The sequence below is a fragment of the Tachyglossus aculeatus genome, chromosome 6 (genome assembly GCF_015852505.1).
Source record: "Tachyglossus aculeatus isolate mTacAcu1 chromosome 6, mTacAcu1.pri, whole genome shotgun sequence".
In the NCBI taxonomy this organism is placed as follows: Eukaryota; Metazoa; Chordata; class Mammalia; order Monotremata; family Tachyglossidae; genus Tachyglossus; species Tachyglossus aculeatus.
The window spans coordinates 47,480,117-47,498,430 of NC_052071.1; the positions used below are offsets into that span (position 1 = coordinate 47,480,117).

Consider the following 18,314-nt stretch of genomic DNA (forward strand, 5'->3'; position numbering starts at 1 on the left):
TAATTGATAGAAAATCAAAATGGACCCCACCTGAGGGTAACCTCAATGAGGGAAAAGCACCAAGCTGCCCCTTTGCTACAGGGAAAATCATCTTCTCTTTTTGTAGTAGTACTAGTAATAGTATTTATGAAGGGCTTACTGTGTGCAGAACACTGTCCTAAGCCCTGGGAGAGAATACACAGGTAAGAATTAAACATGGTCCCTGTCCCTAGGTGGCCACACTTTAACTAGCTCTGTTAGAGGGAGGTTTGTTATAAAGATTTACTATTTCACCGTCAGTAATTAAGGTGTCTGAGGTTCGAAACCGGAGTTATTTAAAACTGAAGGAAAAAAGCTCACCAGGCCCATTCCTTAGATGTTGTAACAGAAATACCTACACTTCCCTTGGGTTTGCTGGCTCGATGTTCTGAAACTGGAACTCGGGGATTATATGACCCTCCCAGGCCCGGCTAGGGGCTGGGGGATAGGAGAAGAAAGATTAGCTTGTTCATGAGCTCGGCAATGGCCAGCGGACTGGAACCAAGGACAGTGGCAGCAAGGACTCGAAGCACCTGTCAGGAAAACGTAGCCATCCAGGGCCCGACTGAAGCTCCCCATTTATTACTGACATCGTTTCTGGGATGACCCGGGAAAACATTGACTTTCAAAAGCCCTGCTTCCCCAACCAACTGGTTCTGTTTAAAAGATTTATTCTGCTAAATGCTGCATAACGTCGACAGTGTTCCTAAATTTGAAAATGAGTCTTGTCTGAATCCGGTGGGTCCCTGCAGTGGTTCTGGAGAGTGTGGAATTAATTCCTTTACCTGCTCAGAGCTAGGGCCTGGGGTTGGGGGTAATCTCCTACTACTACTCCCCATCACCCCCTAGCAATATAGATATTCAATTCATTTCCTTCCCCTGGGAGCTGAGCCCAAGACTGGACTATCTCCAACACAGGAGGCTGGGTAAACTCCCACGATGCCAATGGGTGGAGTTTCTGAGAGGCAAAGTATAGGGGGATTGTGCCATACGTAGGCGACAGGAATAAAGGCAGGCTTAAAAATGTGTCTGTTCCCCAACCTCCATCTGGGACTATGAAAAGAGGGCTCCATATCCCCAGGAATTGGGCCAATGCCATCCTGACTATTTCCAGTGTCCTCACCAAATTTTTGACATCTCTACCCAGAGTTTACTACTGGAAGAGGAGCCCTCATTTGCCTAACTCCCTCTTTCTTGGGATTAACCCTTATACTTGGATTTGTAAACTTTATTTATTCTACTCAGCTCCAAGGCACTCCTGTATGTATTTGTAATTAATTTTAGTGCCTGTCTCCCCCCAAAACTGTAAGCTCCTTGTGGGCAGGGAACGTGTCTACCAATTCTCATATATTGTACTCTTAGTATAAGTGCTTAGTACAGGGCTCTGCACACAGTAAGTGCTCCATGAATACCAGTGATTGATTGAGTGGGGAGAGAGTTCAGACTCTTCAAAAAGATCCAGAATTTCCTGAATTCCAGTGATTGATTTTTCCAGGACTAGTTTGAACATGCCACTATGACTAGGTCTCACTGGGAATAGTAATAACACTGTGTGCAGTGGGGACACACTGTGAGTATCTTCATCACTTCTCTACTTTTTAAATAAACTCTTCAAAATTCAGGCCAGGATTAACAATTTATTCTTCACTCTCCTCCTGCTTAGACTGTGAGCCCCATGTGGGGCAGGGACTCTGTCCAATCTGATTAAATTGTATCTACCCCAGGGCTTAAAGCAGCGTTTGACACACAGTAAGTGCTTAACAAGTACCATAATTAATTATTATTCTTCACTTCCAAGATGCCTCTTCATACACTACGCTGTCAAAAAAGTATTGGGGTGGAAGCATTGTGAAATGTCATGACCTGGATGACACTGTGGGTTTCAGTTCCCTAGGAGAGGAGACTTGCAATGCTCTCTGATGTAGTGAAAAAGATTTGGTGTTTTTCTCAGCCTGAATGTCTGTAGCATCAACATCATCACTAGGTTCCAGCAGACCAACCAACTCAGGCTCCTTGTACAGAGGTCCAGCTTCATCCAGTGCTTAGAACAGTGCCTAGCACTTAGAACACTGCTTTGCACATAGTAAGTGCTTAATAAATGCCATCATTATATTTAGAGAGATCCACAGTCCCAAACAAGCATCCCCATCCAGTCAGGCCCTCCTTCTGGATGTACTCTGGCTTTGGTGGGGCAACTCTCCCAAACTATTGCTCTATGGGGCTGCAAGAAGCTCAGGCCCTGCCTGGTCAAAGGCTAAGGTCTCTGCTCTGCTACTATCTTCTTATACACAACTGACTCTATGTTTGAGGGGCTGACTGTGCTTTCCTGCCATCCTAGTCACCCAGGCCAACACCCACCCAGTCACTCAGACTGACATCCACTCACCCATCCACCCAGTCATCACCTAGGCCAACACCCATCCGCCTAGCCACTCAGATTGGCATCCACTCACCCACCCAGTCACCCAGGCCAATCCCCACCCATGCAGTAACCCAGGCCAAAATGTCTGAGCCACTGACTTGATGAGGGGGGACCACACAAAAGATGTGATGAATGGGCATCAGTGACTCTGGCAGGTCACAAATGTGCAGTTGATTTGGATGTGCTTGACCCATCAGCCTGTTACGGAGAGGGGCTACCCCTTTCGACCATTGAGGGATATCATGAAAAAGCTTGAATCCTTGGGAGGGACCTGGAATCCAGCCTCAGTGGACCATCCCTCAGGCTAAGCACATCTTCAACGAGGCTGTTTGTTTTTTGGTGTGAAAACAGTTGCCATGTTTCAAACAATCATCAAAGCACACCTTGGAGTCCTATTCAGTAACTAATAAAGGGCAAAGGGCTATGAAGATGATCTACATCCACCCCCCATTACTCCACTTTCCCCAGAAAGCCACCTCTCTGACTTTCAAGATGGTGGCTCTGGCGGTTGTTTAGCTCAGAGCAGAGTAAGCCTGGCTCCAGTCCAGCCAGAGACATTAGAAATGTGCCACATGGAGAAAAATGCCACAGAAAAAGAAAAATGCACTGCAGGAAAGCACTAAGGAGTTATCTTCCAGTTGCGTGGCTTGGAACTATTCCGTCTCCATCTCCTTGCTGTGGTCTGCTCCTCCTTTAAGACCCTTAGCTCTCCCCCAAAAAAAGAGTCCCCGACTGTCCACAGTGGTTATGCATGACAATCCCATTACTTCAGTGACCGCTTCTGTAAATAGTTAATGATTAGGAAATATACATTTCATTTTGGTTTTAATTTATGTTCTTTATTGACTGGCTGTTAATGACCTTCTTAAGGAATTTCTTATGGAAATGGTGACCTTTTCCTCTCTGTAGGATTTGTGTTTTCAAATGCTTTGGTGCCATGTTTATTGCCTGTTTGTATTTCTGACTTGTATTTTTAACCTTTGCTGGAAAACTGGATTGTCCAATTTTAATTGACAAAATTAAAAGTTCTACATAATCTCTCACCCTGAACTACTCTTCCTCCTACCCCCCTCCCCAACTCTGGCTTTGAGCAGGAGAGGAAGAGTAGCAAACATAAATGCAGATTGATTACCATGGATTGGAAATGTTGCTTAGATGAGAGTTCTGATCTGATTGGCTGAGAAGGACTTTCCCCAACCCATACCATCACCTTCAAATATAATACCGAAGTTGGAGTTGCACGACTTTTATCAAATCAGATCACTGTGCTACTCTCCTCTCAACTTTAATAGGCCCAAGGAAATAAACAATGATATTCATATTTTGATTCTCAGCTTCTTTTTCCTGTTTTCTAAAAAAGCCACCCTGTTACATAGATCTGTTTCAAGAGGGCCTTGTCTCAAGGGTGGCAACAGTCATCCAGTCATTTTTTTATGCTATTTGTTAAGTGCTTACTACATGTCAAACACTGCTTTAAGCCCTGGGGTAGATGCGAGTTAATTAGGTTGGACACCATCCCTGCCCCTCATGGAGCACACACAGTCTAAGTTAGAGCGAGAACAGGTGAACTGAGGCATGAAGAAGTTAAGTGACATGTCCAAGGTCACACAGCAAACAATTGGCAGAGCCAGGATTAGAACCCAGGTCCATGCTCTTTCCACTAGGCTGTGCTGTTTTTACCTATGAGAGATGGGTTTGGACACAGATGTCCATTCATGATTCAATAAAGAAGATGTCAAGAAGCTGGCTTATTAGGTCCATGCTGTGAACCAGTGCAGTCTCCCCTGATGGCAACACTGCTGCATCCCTGCCAGTCTGCTCCTCAAGGCACTCTGGGCTCCGGTGGGACTATGACCAGGGCTGGACAAATCACCATCACTATAATCAACTCCCTCACCTAGGTTCCTACACCTACTGAGTCAGGACCAAAGCTGGTCCATCATTCTTCATGGGAACTTTTTACACATCATCTCCTGAAGGTAGAGAAAAGGACAATATGTCCTCTCCTGATCCCTGGTTGTCCCTGGCCCCTAAAAGCTCTGACTTTTCTCTTGGAGGCTGAATATACTCAAAGCCATTGCCCAGTGTCCTCCAAAGCAGACAGAACATGTCTTCAACTTCTAGGACACTTCAAAAGCTCAGTCTCCTTGCCTGAAACTGGTGAACCAGTTTCATTGTATAAGAATGAATGCCCCAAGGGCAACTCCACATGTTTAAAATATGATGTTTTTTCTCCTTTAATGAAGAACAATGGAATTGAGTTTGAGGCAGCTGCCTCTTCCCAGCAAGAGAAGAGAGAACTAAATTCCATTGCATCTGAACAGCTATTGTGCTTGGTTAAAAGAAATATCTGACCCCAGGGGTCAGATAACTACTACCTAAGAGTAGTTAAATGGAGAGATATTAATTAGGGTGGCTGTTGGAATGGATACCAGGGAATAGTTTTTGTTTTTACATTTATTAAGCAAAGCTTTATGATACATATATACTGGCCAAAACAAATTAAGAATGCACCAACCTAAAGCTATTAAATGAGAACAGCATCATGAGGAGTCTGTAATCTTAAGTGTATGAATAAATCTGCTTTAATCAATCTGTGGTATTTTTGAGCATTTCCTCTGTGCAAATCACCATACTAAGTGCTTGGGAGAGTACAATACAATTGAGATGGTAGATAAGTTCACTGCCCACAAGGATCTTGCAGCCTAAAGGGGGAGATGGACAATAAGATAAATTACAGATGTATATATAAGTGCTGTGGGACTTAGAGTGGGATGAATGTCAAGTTCTTAAAGGGTGTAGATCCAAGTTTGTAGGTAATGTGGAAGGGAAGGGGGTAGGGGAAATAAGGGCTTAGTCAAGGAAAGCTTCTTGGAGGAGATGTGGTGGTCTGTCATACATGAAGGGAAAGGGAATTCCAGGCCAGAGGGAGGACATGGATAAGGGGTCAATGGTGAGAGAGAAGAGACTGAAGTACAGTGAGTAGATTGGTGTTAGAGAAACAAAGTGGGAGGGCTGTGTTGTAATAGGATTCAGTGAGGAAAGATAGGAGGAGGCAGGCTGATTGAGGGCTTTAAAGCCATGGCAAGGAGTTACTGTTTGATGCAGAGGTGAATGAGAAACCACTGGAGATTCTTGAGGAGTGGGGAGATATAAACTGAACTTTTTTTAGAAAAATGATCCAGACAGCAGAGTGAAGTAAGGACTGGATAAGGGAGGACAGTGAGGAGGAAAATGCAGTTGTCAAGGCAGGATAGGATAAGTGCTCGGTTTAGTTTAGTAGCAGTTTGGGTGGAAAGGGAAGGGCAGATTTTAGTTATGTTGTGAAGGTAAAACAGACAGGATATGGTGACATTAAATATGTGAGTCGAATGAGAGAAATGAGTTGAGATTAATGCCGAGGTTATGGACTTGCAAGAGACAGGGAGTATAGTGGTGTTGTCTAAAGCAATGAGAAAGACAAGGGGAACAGGGTTTGGGTGGGAAGGTGAGGAGTTCTATATGGGACATAGTTTAAGTTTGAATTGTCGGCAGTACGTCCAAGTAGAGATATCCTGAAGTCAGGAAGAAATTTGAGACTACAAAGGTGAGAGGTCAGGGCTGAAGAGGTAGATTTGGGGGTCATCTGCATACAGATGGTAGTTGAAGCTGTGAGGAAGTATGACTTCTCCAAGAGAGTGTGCGTAGATGGAGAAAAGAAGGGGACCCAGGACTGAGCCTTGAAGAACTCCTACAGTTAGAAGGTAGGAGGCAAAGGAGGAGACTGTGAAAGAGACTTAGAAACAGCATGGCCCTGTGACTAGAGCATGAGCCTGGGAGTCAGAAGGACCTGGGTTCTAATCCCGGCTCCGCCCTTGTCTGCTGTGTGACCTACGGTAAGTCACTTCACTCCTCTAGGTCTCGGTTACCTTATCTGTAAAATGGGGATTAAGACTGTGAGTCCTATGTCCAACCCAATTTCCTTCTATCTACCCCAGTGTTTAGTACAATGCCTGGCATATAGTAAATGCTTAACAAATACCACAATTATTATTATTATTATTAAGCAATGAGAGACATAAAAGGAGAACCAACAGAGAACACAATCAGTGAAGCCAAGATGGTGTTTCCAGGAGAAGGGGGTGGTCCACGGTGTTGAAGGAAGGTGAGAGGTCAAGGTGGATTAGGATTAGGATGCTTGCTTTAGAAAGTGTTTTAAGTAGACTTTACCACTTTGAAATAACTGTTTGCCAGGGTAACATATACTTTGCACCAGTAGTCCCCGAGTCAGGACTCCTTTATCACAGGTAGGCTTAGATGCCATAGAGAAGCAGCGTAGCTCAGTGGAAAGAGCCCGGGCTTTGGAGTCAGAGGTCATGGGTTCGAATCCCGACTCAGTCACTTCATAAAGTGTCACTGGGACAACCTGATCACCTTGTCTCCCCCCTCCAGCGCTTAGAACAGTGCTTTGCACATAGTAAGCGCTTAACAAATGCCATTATTATTATTATTATTATTCACTTCTCTGAGCCTCAGTTACCTCATCTGCAAAATGGGGATTAAGAGTGTGAGCCCCACGTGGGGCAACTTGATCACCTTGTATCCCCCCCAGCATTTAGAACAGTGCTCTGCACATAGTAAGTGTTTAACAAATGCCATTATTATTATTATTGCCATCTACCTGGGAGATATTGCCCCCTATATTACTTGCAGGGAGACCCATGAACCTCCAGCACTTAGAACAGAGCTTGACACATTGTAAGCTCATAACAAATTATTATTATTAAGTGCCCTTGAGTCGTTTCTGATTCATAGCGATTCCATGGATATACTTTTTCCAGAATGTCCTATCCTCTGTCATAATCTACAACCTTTCTAACGGTTCTTTCATTATCACTGCTATGGTCTCTGTCCATCTAGCTGCCTATCAGCCTCTTCCACGATTTCCCTGGACTTTTCCTACCACTACTGTCTTCTCCAGAGAATTAGTCCTCCTGATTATACGTCCAAAATACATAAATCTAAGTTGAGTCATTTGGCCTTCCAAAGACTACTTTGGTTTAATTTGCTCCAAAATCCATGTTTGTTTTTCGGGCAGTCCGTGGTATTCGCAAAAGCCTTTTCCAACACCACATTTCAAAAAAATCGATGTTCTTTCTATCCTGCTTTTTCATTGTCCAGCTTTCAGATCCATACATTATCAGTGGAAACACCATTGAGATGACAATTTGTATTTTTGGCAATTGTTACATCAGAACACTACCATCATTATTATTATTCAGTGCATCCAGAGCCAGTGTGATCAACAGTGATGCTTGTAGGGTTCAAGGTCTATTTAGACCCAATCTTAGGCAGGCCCAGTTAACTATTTCAGGCCAGTCTCACCTCACAGACCGTGCCCCTGAGCTCTGGCCCTGGAGGCTCTTATGTAGGAATGGGTCGATTCTGCTTCCTCCCAGAGCTTCCCAGTCACTACAGGTAATAAAAATAATAATAATAAGTAATAATAATTATATTTGTTAAGTGCTTACTATGTGCCAAGCACTGTACTAAGCACTGGGGTAGATACAAGGTAATCAGGTCCCACATAGGACTCACAGCCTAAGTAGGAGGGAGAACAGGTATTGCATCCCTGTTTTGTAGATGAGGGAACTGAGGCCCAAAGAAGTTAAATGGTTTGACCAAGGTCATATAGCAGATGAGTGGAGGAGCAAGGTTTAGAACCCCGTTCACTGACTCACACTGCTTCTTAAGGGTGTTTGGAGAGATGAAGACCCAAACGTCTCCCAGGACATTGGAAGCCAACCCAACAGGATGCAAAATACTATTAGTGCCCTGAAAAGAGCCATTTGCTCCCCAAAACAATGTGGGCGTTAATTTGTGCTGGGTGAGTAGACAAAAATGCTAAAAACATCATTTGTTTTACTCCCTTTGGGCTTCTTGTGGACAGGATGGGGGCTAAAGCCAATGAAGACTGGCAAGATAATCATGTCTATTTGTCAGTGTGGATCTATGCACCATTCTGGAAAATAGGTGGGAGAAGTCTGAAACCTGAATGGGACACAACCACCTCTACCAAGCAGAATGATGTTTCTGAACTTTGGGAGAACATCGGAGGTGAAATGTAGATTCACGGAGTACTTCCACAGCTGAAACCTGAAGGCCCATTCTTCAGTGCCTGATTTCTTTCTCCCAAATGGAAAAATGAACTAGGAGAAATCTAACTCCCAAAGGAAGCTTCCCACCCGTCGCAACCTAGGGGCACTGCTGAACAAAATTGCCACTGAGTGAGTTGGGGAAGGGCATGGGAAAAGAAGCAAAGGATTGCCTCATTTAGGCATTTTACTTAATGACCACCAACAGACTCCATGAAGACCTTTTTTTTTCCAATGGTATTTATGTGCTTACTATGTGCCAGAGCTCATGGGGCTCACAGTCTTATTTTAGACTGTAAACTCCTCCTCTAGACTGTAAACTTACTGTGGAAAGGGAACACGTCTACCATCTTTGTTATATCCTTATACTGTACGCTCCCAAGTGCTTAGTACAGTGCTCTGCATGCAGTAATCCCTTAATAAATATGATTGATTGATTAATCCCTATTTTACAGATAGCTAAGGCCCAGAGAATTTCAGTGACTTGCCCAAGGTCGCACAGCAGATATGGTGGAATAGGGATTAGAACCCAGATCCTTCTGACTCCTATGTCTATTCTCTATCCAATAAACCAGGCTGCTTCCCAGGAGGACCTACCAGTAGAACCAACCAGTTCTCCTTTACTCCACCAAAAAACCCCAAAACAAAACGTGGTATTGGGTATGGAACAGACCAGCTGAAAAACCAGGCTATCAAGACAATTGGCCACCCTAATTTCACTCCACATGGGCCCAGGTTATGGAAACCCAAGCTTGTCAGTATTAGGATTCTTTTTGAAGTTTGGGTCTGGGTAACCTGCGCTGGGGTGATGGGATTTTTTTGTTGTTGCTTTGTGGGTTTTTTTATGGTATTTGGTAAGCACTTAATAGGTGCCAGGCTCCATATTAAGGCACTGGGATAGATACAAGATAATCAAGTTGGATACTACATGAGGCTTGCAGTCTAAGTCAGACGAGGAGAAGTCAATTCCCATTTAATAGAAGTAACTAAGAAACAGAGAAATTAAGTGACTTACCCTAGGTCCTCTGCCTCCTAGGCCTGTGCTATTTCTACTAGACCACACTGCTTCCCAGGCATTCCAGCAGAGCAACAGCAATAATCTGTAACCTCCTTGAAGGCAGGGATGAAGAGTTAAAGAGACATGTTCCTTCACAGCTTTTGAACTGGGCCAAGTAAGATTTCTGCTGGTACCCCCCAAAATGGATCCCTCAGAGGTTTATGGGAACAGTAAAAATTCACACTGAAACTTTCTACTCAACCCAGATCACATGGGGTACATCTTTCAGCAACCTGACACAGAGGCCACAGATTCTCAAAATGCTGAGACCCTCTCACTCTTTGTTTTTCTCCTATTGATCAATCAAGCAATGGTATTTATTGTGCACTGACTGTGTGCGGAGCACTCTACCAAGAGCTTGGGAGAGTAGATAATAAAGTTAGTAGATACGTTCCCTGCCAGTAATAACCTTACCATCTAGAGGGAGCCCACAGTCTAAAAGGAGTCTGGGTTGCATCATTCATAGAACATCACTGGTGGGATTATCACACGTATTACCACTAACTCGATGTTTTGTCCTTTATCTCCAACAAGTCACCCTTAGCAAATTGATTGTTGTGCTGATCATTCTATTGGCCAACATTGCCCTTGGATTTCTATAAATCTCTGTAATTGTCATTGTAACTAGTTACATCCTGTTTATTGGGGTGGAGGTCGAAGAGCTTCTGAGTACTCCCTCCATCTTTGACTCTGCCAAGTTCACCTGCCTTTTGTCTTATATTTAGTGTCCTTAGATTTTATGAGGCATATTTCATTGTTTCACTCTTCCAGGCTGCAAACATCTGGTATTTATGAACATCCACAACAAGCAGAGAGGGCAGAAGAGATGCTTTAAAGATATAGTGAAGGCCAATTTCAAGCAACATGGTATAAATAACAGAGTTCTGGTAGAAAATACAGCTGACAGACCAGTGTGGGGAGCAGCAGTCAGAAAAGGTTTTGCTTTACTTGAGCAGACTTCTCTGGAAGACTGCAAGTTCGAGGAGTGAATTGAAAAACAGTGATAGCACTTACTGTATGCTACTCTAATAAGCACTTGGGAGAGTACAGTACCACAGAGTGGGCAGAATTGTTACCCGCCCAAAATGAGCTTACAGAAGCAGCAAGAGGTAAATGCCTCACTAAATACCTTACCGGCAGACAGAGTTAAGATGGAACGTCCTTTGTGCATATCTTTTCAGTCACATCCTCTTACAGAGTGAAGTCACAACGTCAGCTGTATTGTCTTTCAAGTGAAAGAACGAAGTGATAAAGTAAGCTCCAGGAGGGAAAGGTAGCCCAAGAAGGTCTTTTAGAAGTCAAGGAGAAGGCTAGAGAAAGCTGTACTGAAGCTGTTAGCCAGAGGAAGGATGGCAAGGAGTGGAAATGAGTGGGAAGAAGCCATTCTCTGTTAAACAACCCTTGTCCCTCTCAAGTTCCGAAATTTAGTAGGAGATGGAGGTTCTGGAAGTGTCATCTTGCTGGAGGAAGAGCCATTAGCTGAGTCAGAATTTCAGAACCCCTTGCTGTTGCTGCTTGTCTATTTATTAATCAATCAATGGCATTTATTAAGGGCTGACTACATGCAGAGCACTGTACTGAGCGGTTGGGAGAGTACAATACAAAAGAGTTGGTAGACATGATCCCCATCATCAGGGAGCTTACAGTTTAGTGCTGCTGCCCCAAGGTAGCCCTGTTGAGATGTCTAGGGAGGATGGTCAGGGAATGTGTCTGCTATCTCTGTTGTATTACACTCTCCCAAGTGCTTAGTACAGTGCTCTGCACATAGTAACTGCTCAGTAAATACCACTGATTGACCACAGCAAGATGATGTAGAGAGCTTGACTTACCAGACCATCCCTTCTCCCCAAAGAGGACATAAAACACAGCCCAGTTGTTGATAGCTCTTTGTCTTAGCGGATGCATCCTCAGAGGAAATTAACTGGCCAAAGTTGCTTTTGAGAGTGGGAAATCAATCAATCAGTGATATTTATTGAGTGACGAGCACTGTGCTAAACACTTTTGCAATAGAGTTGGTAGACATGATCCCTGCCCACAGGAGCTAATAATCTAGATCAGGAGATAGACATTAAAATAAATTATGGATGTGTTCATAAGTACTGTAGGGTTGAGGACTGAATAAGTATTGAGTGTTTAAAGGGTACAAATCCAAGTGCAAGAGTGATGCAGAAGGGAGAGGGAGCAAGGGAAATGAGGGCTTAGTTGGGGAAGACTAAGCTCGCTGTGGACAGGGAGCGTCTCTGTCAACTCTGTTATATTACACTCTCCCAAGAGCTTAGTATAGTGCTCTGGACACAGTAAGCACTCACTGAATATGATTGATTGATTGATTGATTGACTGGTTGGAAGACCTCTTGGGGAAGTTGTGATTTTATTAAGGCTTTGAAGATGGGAAGAGTGGTTGTCTGTCATATAAAAAGGGCGACAGAGGTCCAGGACAGAAGGAGGATGTGGGTGAAGGGTCATTGGTGGGATAACTAGATTGAGGAACAGTGAGTAGGTTGGCATTAGAGGAGTGAAGTCAGTGAGCTGCTTTGGAGTAGAAAATCAGAGAGGTAAGATAGGAGGGAGCAAGCTAATTTAGTTCTTTAAAGCTATTGGTAAGGAGTTCCTGGAGGTGGACCAGCAAACCACTGGAGGTTCTTGAGGAGTTGGGAGATGTGGGCTAAATTTTTTCTTTAGAAAAATGATTCAGGAAGCAGAATGAAGTGTGGACTGGAGTCAGGAGAGACAGGAGACAGGGAGGTCTGTGAGGATTCAGATGCAGTAGTCCAGGCAGGATACGCAAGCACTTGGATAAGCATAGTAGTAATTTAGGTGCAGAAGATGGGTTTTAGAGATGTTATGGAGGTGGAAGATTTAAAATGCAGTTCTTGATCTCTGGTATGGGGTAACCCACTTTCCCCCTTTATGGTATTATAGCACCTCAGTGCTGGGTTAGACATTGTTTAATCTCATGGTGGTGGGTTTGATGTTCATGTGTTTCTGCTTCCTTGCTAGATTTTATGGTGTGGAAAATAAATGGTCATATTGGAGAGCTTCCTTGTCGATAGAAAGGCTGCAATCGCACATGGAATATAAAGCTACAGGGATCTGCCCTTCAATGATGGTGGAATCTGTTTAGTGCTTACAATTGGTCAAGCACTGTAATAGGTAGAAGATACTCCAGTCTCATGCTGGCCCTGTCCCACATAAGGCTCAGAGTCTAAGTAGGAGGGAGAATAGGTATTGAATCCCTATTTTACAGATAAGAAAAGCTGAGGCACAGAGAAGCTAAGTGACTTCCCCAAGGTCATACAGCTGGCAAGTGGCAGAGCCAGCATTAGAAACTGAGTCCTTTGTCTTTCTGGTCCATGTTCTTTCCACTAGGCCATGCTGTTTCCCCTTTTTATTAGAAGATGATGCTATTGACCAGGAATAGTCACTTTTCAGTGCCAGTGTGACTGGGTTGCCTAATGCTTCTCCATCAGAGCAGGAGGGATGTCCTGCTGTCCTGCTTACCCTGTTCTCCTTTTTCTCTGAGGATCGAGAAAGAAGTATCCACAGGTTGGAACAGAGGAATTTAAGGGCGCTATAAGGAAGAATTTCCCAACCAAAGGGATAATTGACACTAGAATAAACTACCATTCTGAGTGAAGGCAGAGGGATGGACCAATTGGCCTTTCCTTGCCCTCTCCAGATAATATAATAGTAATAATGGCATTTATTAAGCACTTACTATGTGCAAAGCACTGTTCTAAGTGCTGGGAAGATTACAAGGTGATCAGGTTGTCCCACGTGGGGCTCACGGTCTTAATCCCCATTTTACAGATCAGGTAACTGAGGCACAGAGAAGTTAAGTGACTTGCCCAAAATCACACAGCTGACAAGTGGAGTCAGGATTTGAACCCATGACCTCTGACTCCAAAGCCCATGTTCTTTCCACTGAGCCACGCTGCTTCTCCAGATCGGAGGTCCCAAGATGTCTGAGTTGCCCTCAGCATTTTCCTGTAGTAAACCCTGTCAGGTCTGGATACTTCATTAGGGACTTTCTGGAAGGGTAACATTTTCCAGCATCTTGAACCCTGGAAAAAAAAAATTTTAGGATGGGTTATGGATTACAGGAGAAAAGGGAGTAGGACTTTTTTTAAAAGAACTGCAGGCATCCCCATTTGGATTCAACTGTTACCCAGTTGCCTTGAGCAAAGACATGGCTGGACATGACTTCTTGTCCAGAGAGAATTTCCACGCTGAAACCTAAAATGCCAACTAGAGTATAATGACAGATTGGTTCAACAACAGCATTCTCTGAGGTACTCAGGTCAAGTGCAATTTTCTTGGCCCAGCATTCTGGAATATTTTACTGCATTCTGCTTAGTGGTGGAAGACCATGGCAGGTGGTAAGTGTGTGCTCCAGTGAGGGATTAGTAGCCACAAAAGAGAGATTATGTTTATTAAAGTGGGTAAAATTGGAGGGACTACTGGAGTCAGGAAAGGGTTTTGAGAGAGAAGCGTCTCAATCTCCACAATTTTTCCTTTGAAAAGCTGACATCTTTGTGACCAATCCCCAGCTTGCCCAGGTCAGTTTATTGGAAGTAGGGAGAATTAGCAGATGGTAGGCTAGCTAAAGAAATAGCATGGCACAGGAAAAGGGTACAGGACTAGAAATCAGGACCTTTGAATCCTGATGCTGGTTTCATCAGCTTGCCTGCGGTGTGACCTCGGGGAAGTCACTTAGCTTTTCTGTCCCTCAGTTTCCTTATCTGTATTAGGAATTAAATCCTTGTTCTCCTTCCAATAAATTAATCAATTAATTAATCAAGTGTATTTATTGAGCATATACTGTGCTCAGAGCACTGTACTAAGCTCTTGGGAGAGTACAACATAACAGATTTAGCAGATATGTTCCCTACTTATAATGAACTACAGCTCCATGGAGGCAGGAACTCCGTCACCTGATTCTTTTGTATCTGTACCAGAGTTTACTATAGTGTTAGACACATAGTGAGTGTTTTGCGTCTCGTCTTCCTCCTCCTTCTCCTTCTCCTTCTTCTCCTTCTCCTTCTTCTTCTCCTTCTTCTCCTTCTCCTTCTTCTCCTTCTCCTTCTTCTTCTTCTGTTGTTGGTGGAGGTGGAGATTGAACCAGGGAAGACCACAAGATTCATCCGGTTACAGGGCTGCACACTGACACCAGGCTTTTGCACACCACATCCTTGGCTAATAGTTCAGGCAAATCTATTACTAAAGCCCCGTAATTTTTCCTTCCCACAGGAATGAGCCACCAAACAAAGATGGAAGCTGAACCATAGCATCATCCTGCTTAGGGAACTGTCAGAAAAGTGTCTGGGGCCAATGATGATTGTAGCCTCTCTCCGCTCCAAGCACTAGTCTCCCATTAGGACTGTCACTAGGCAGAAGGAAGTACCTGATCCCTGTCCAGGTCCTTGGGGAAATGAACCAGTGAAGCAGCGTGGCTCAGTGGAAAGAGCACGGGCTTTGGACTCAGAGGTCATGGGTTCAAATCCCAGCTCCGCCAATTGTCAGCTGTGTGACTTTGGGCAAGTCACTTAACTTCTCTATGCCTCAGTTACCTCATCTGTAAAATGGGGATTAAGACTGTAAGCCCCTCGTGGGACAACCTGATCACCTTGTAACCTCCTCAGCACTTAGAACAGTGTTTTGCATATAGTAAGCACTTAATAAATGCCATTAAAAAAACCTAAAACTGATGGATTCTACTACCGTAGCAAAGCCCTGGGTGAAACGGTGCAGTGGTAAAGAAGATCAAATTTCTATTAGATAACCTACCTTTGGGACATGAAGAGAAGGGATTGGAAGGATTTGAGGAGTGACGTGGGAGACAGGGCAGTGGCTACTAGTTGTCTCTAGTAATAGCGGTATTTGTTAAGCATTTACTGTATGCCAAGCCCTATACTAAGCACTGATAGATACAATAGAAACAGATTTGTCACAGCCCCTGCCCGACATGGGGCTAACAGTCTAAGTGGGAGGGAGAACAGGTATCTTGTCCCCATTTTTATAGAAGAGGAAACTGAGGCCCAGACAAGTTTGCACAGCATTCAAGTGGTGCAGTGCAGTTGGGATTAGAACTTAGATCTCCTGACTCCCAAGCCAGTGCTCTTTCCACTAGGCCATAGTGCTTCTCTAGAGTTTTAGAGAGGAACTGGAAGGGAGACTTGCTTTTGAAGAAGTCAGAGCCATTTTCTGACTGAGCTACTAGCTTTTTAAGTGGCCAAGAATAGATCAGTTCAGACAACATGTGAAATAGAAGGGGAATATGTGTAATTGACTTTATTGGCAATCACCTCTACTTCTATGCTATAAAAGAGTAATTTATTCTGTTCTTAGAATTTAAGTTCTCTCAGGTTTGACTTAGTTTGACTGGCATAAAAGCACTTGTTTCACAAATGTTTCCAAAGGACAATAGCCACACTTGTATTTTCCTCCATCTTCTCACCTTGATCAATCCATGTATCCTTCCTGAGAAAGGCAGTGAGTTCTAGCTAATGTCTCCTGGGGAACTGAGCATGAGGCTAAACACAGAAACCCACACACATCTTGTAAAGGCCAAAGGGACTGAAGAAAATAGTGACTCCTGTCTGTTTCCCACTCCAGACTATAAGCTCATCGTGGGCAGCTTGTGGTGTTGTTGAATTGCATTCTTCTTTCGTTGTATTGTACTCTCCCAAGCAGTTAGTACAGTGCTGTGCACACAGTAAGGGCTCAGTAGAGAAGGAGCATGGCTTAGTGGATAGAGCACGGGCCTGGGAATCAGAAAGACCTGGGTTCTAATCCCGGCTCTGCCACATGTCTGCTGTGTGACCTTGGGCAAGTCATTTCACTTCTTTGTGCCTCAGTTCCCTCATCTGTAAAATGGGGATTAAGACTGTGGGCCCCCATTTGGGACAGGGAGTGTGTCCAACCTGATTAACTTGTATCTAGCACAGTGCTTAGAACGGGGCTTGGTACATGGTAAGCGCTCAACACATGTCATAATTATTAATTAATTCAATTGACTGACTGACTTTCAATTCCCCATTCAGCTCATTGAAGTGCTCTGGCATCCAGGAAATCCCAAGTCAGTTTCTGCCTGCCCAAAGCCTGGATTCCCTAGATTGCTGCTGATGGGTGTGGTTTGCTGCTGCCTAGGATACTGCTTCCCCTCTCAGGGTCACACCTGGAGAGTTTCGAGTATTCTACCAGTCTCTACAATAGGAGGGAGAGTCAAGCAGAGGCCTGCCCATCCCATTCCTAGCTTGGCCAGTGGCTAGCGAGTGGAAAGCAATCTGCTACAAGCCAAAACTCACCTGTGCTGGGAAGCAGCGGCATGGAAAAGAGTCAAGGGTGGAAACTCATGTTTACTGCGTGGAAGGAGACAATGGTAAACCACTTCTGTATTTTTACCAAGAAAACTCTAGGAATAAACTACCATAACAATTGCAGATGGAGGTGGGGTGTCCTGGGAGAGATGTGTCCGTGGCGTGTCTATGGGTCGGAGGCAACTTGACAGCGTAAGTTGACCATGACATTGCTGAATCCCCACCTTTCTGCTTGAGAAGTGACTCATGTCATAGACAAGGAGCCATAGGGAGCTGTCAGTATTAAGGGATGGGGTACTCTTGGTGTGGTGGGGAATAGAAGTCTCTCCTCAACTCCTTCAATCAGTGGTATGTAGTCAGCACTTACTGAGTGAAGAGCACTGAACTAAGTACTTTTTATGGTATTTGTTAAGGGCTTACTATGTTCCAGGCACTGTTCTAAGCACTGTGGATGGGGAATGTGTCTATTTATTGCTGTATGGTACTCTCCAAGCACTTAGTATAGTGCTCTGTGCACAGCAAGCACTCAATAAATATGATTGAAAGAATGAATACAAGTCAGTAAGGTTGGACAAAGTCCATGTCCCACATGGGGTTCACAGTCTTAATCCTCATTTTACAGATGAGGGAACTGAGGCCCAGAGAAGTGAAGTGACTTGCCCTAGGTCAAACAGCAGGCAAATGGCAGGGGCGGGATTAGAACTCAGGTCCTTCTGACTCCTAGGTCCATGATTTATCTACTAGGCCACACTGCTTCCCCTAAGTGCTTGGGAGTTGCCATGGGCAGGGAATGTGTCTACCAACTCTGCTGTATTGTTATCCCCCAAGTTCTTAGTGAAGTGCTCTGCACATGGGAAGCACTCAATAAATACAATTAATTGGTTAATAGAATACAAAAGAGTTGGTAGAGATGTTCCCTGCCCACAAGGAGCTTACAGTCTACAGTCTTTTTAGTCCATGCTTTCAGGGAGTTCCTGGCCAGAGGCAGGATGTGGGCAAAGGATCGGTGGTGAAGGAGACAAGATGGAGGTAAGGTGAGTAAGGTGGCATGAGATGAGCAAAGTGAGTGGTCTGGGTGAGCCCTTTGTGGAACAGGGACTGTGTCCAACCCAACTGGTCCAACCCCAGCACTTATAGCCTGGCACATAGTAAGTGTTTCAATACAAATACCATTATTATTATTATTATTGTTATTATTAATATTAATATTAATATTATTAAATCACTGAGGTAAGAAAGGAGGGGATGAGCTATTTGAGTGTTTCAATGCTAAAAGTAAACGCCTTAAGGAGTTTCTGTTTCCCTCTGCTGAGATTCCCCTTGGCAGCCACAGCCCACTCACCCACTGGTTATCACCTGAACTG

General features: G+C 44.2%; 1 non-coding gene across 1 annotated transcript; it reads left to right on the forward strand.

Moving 5' to 3' along the window:
• The first annotated feature begins 16,790 nt into the window (after window positions 1–16,790).
• On the forward strand, window positions 16,791–16,928 carry LOC119930219. The gene has a single exon (XR_005451707.1). It is a non-coding gene; the product is annotated as a small nucleolar RNA SNORA7 (small nucleolar RNA).
• The last annotated feature ends 1,386 nt before the right edge of the window (window positions 16,929–18,314 follow it).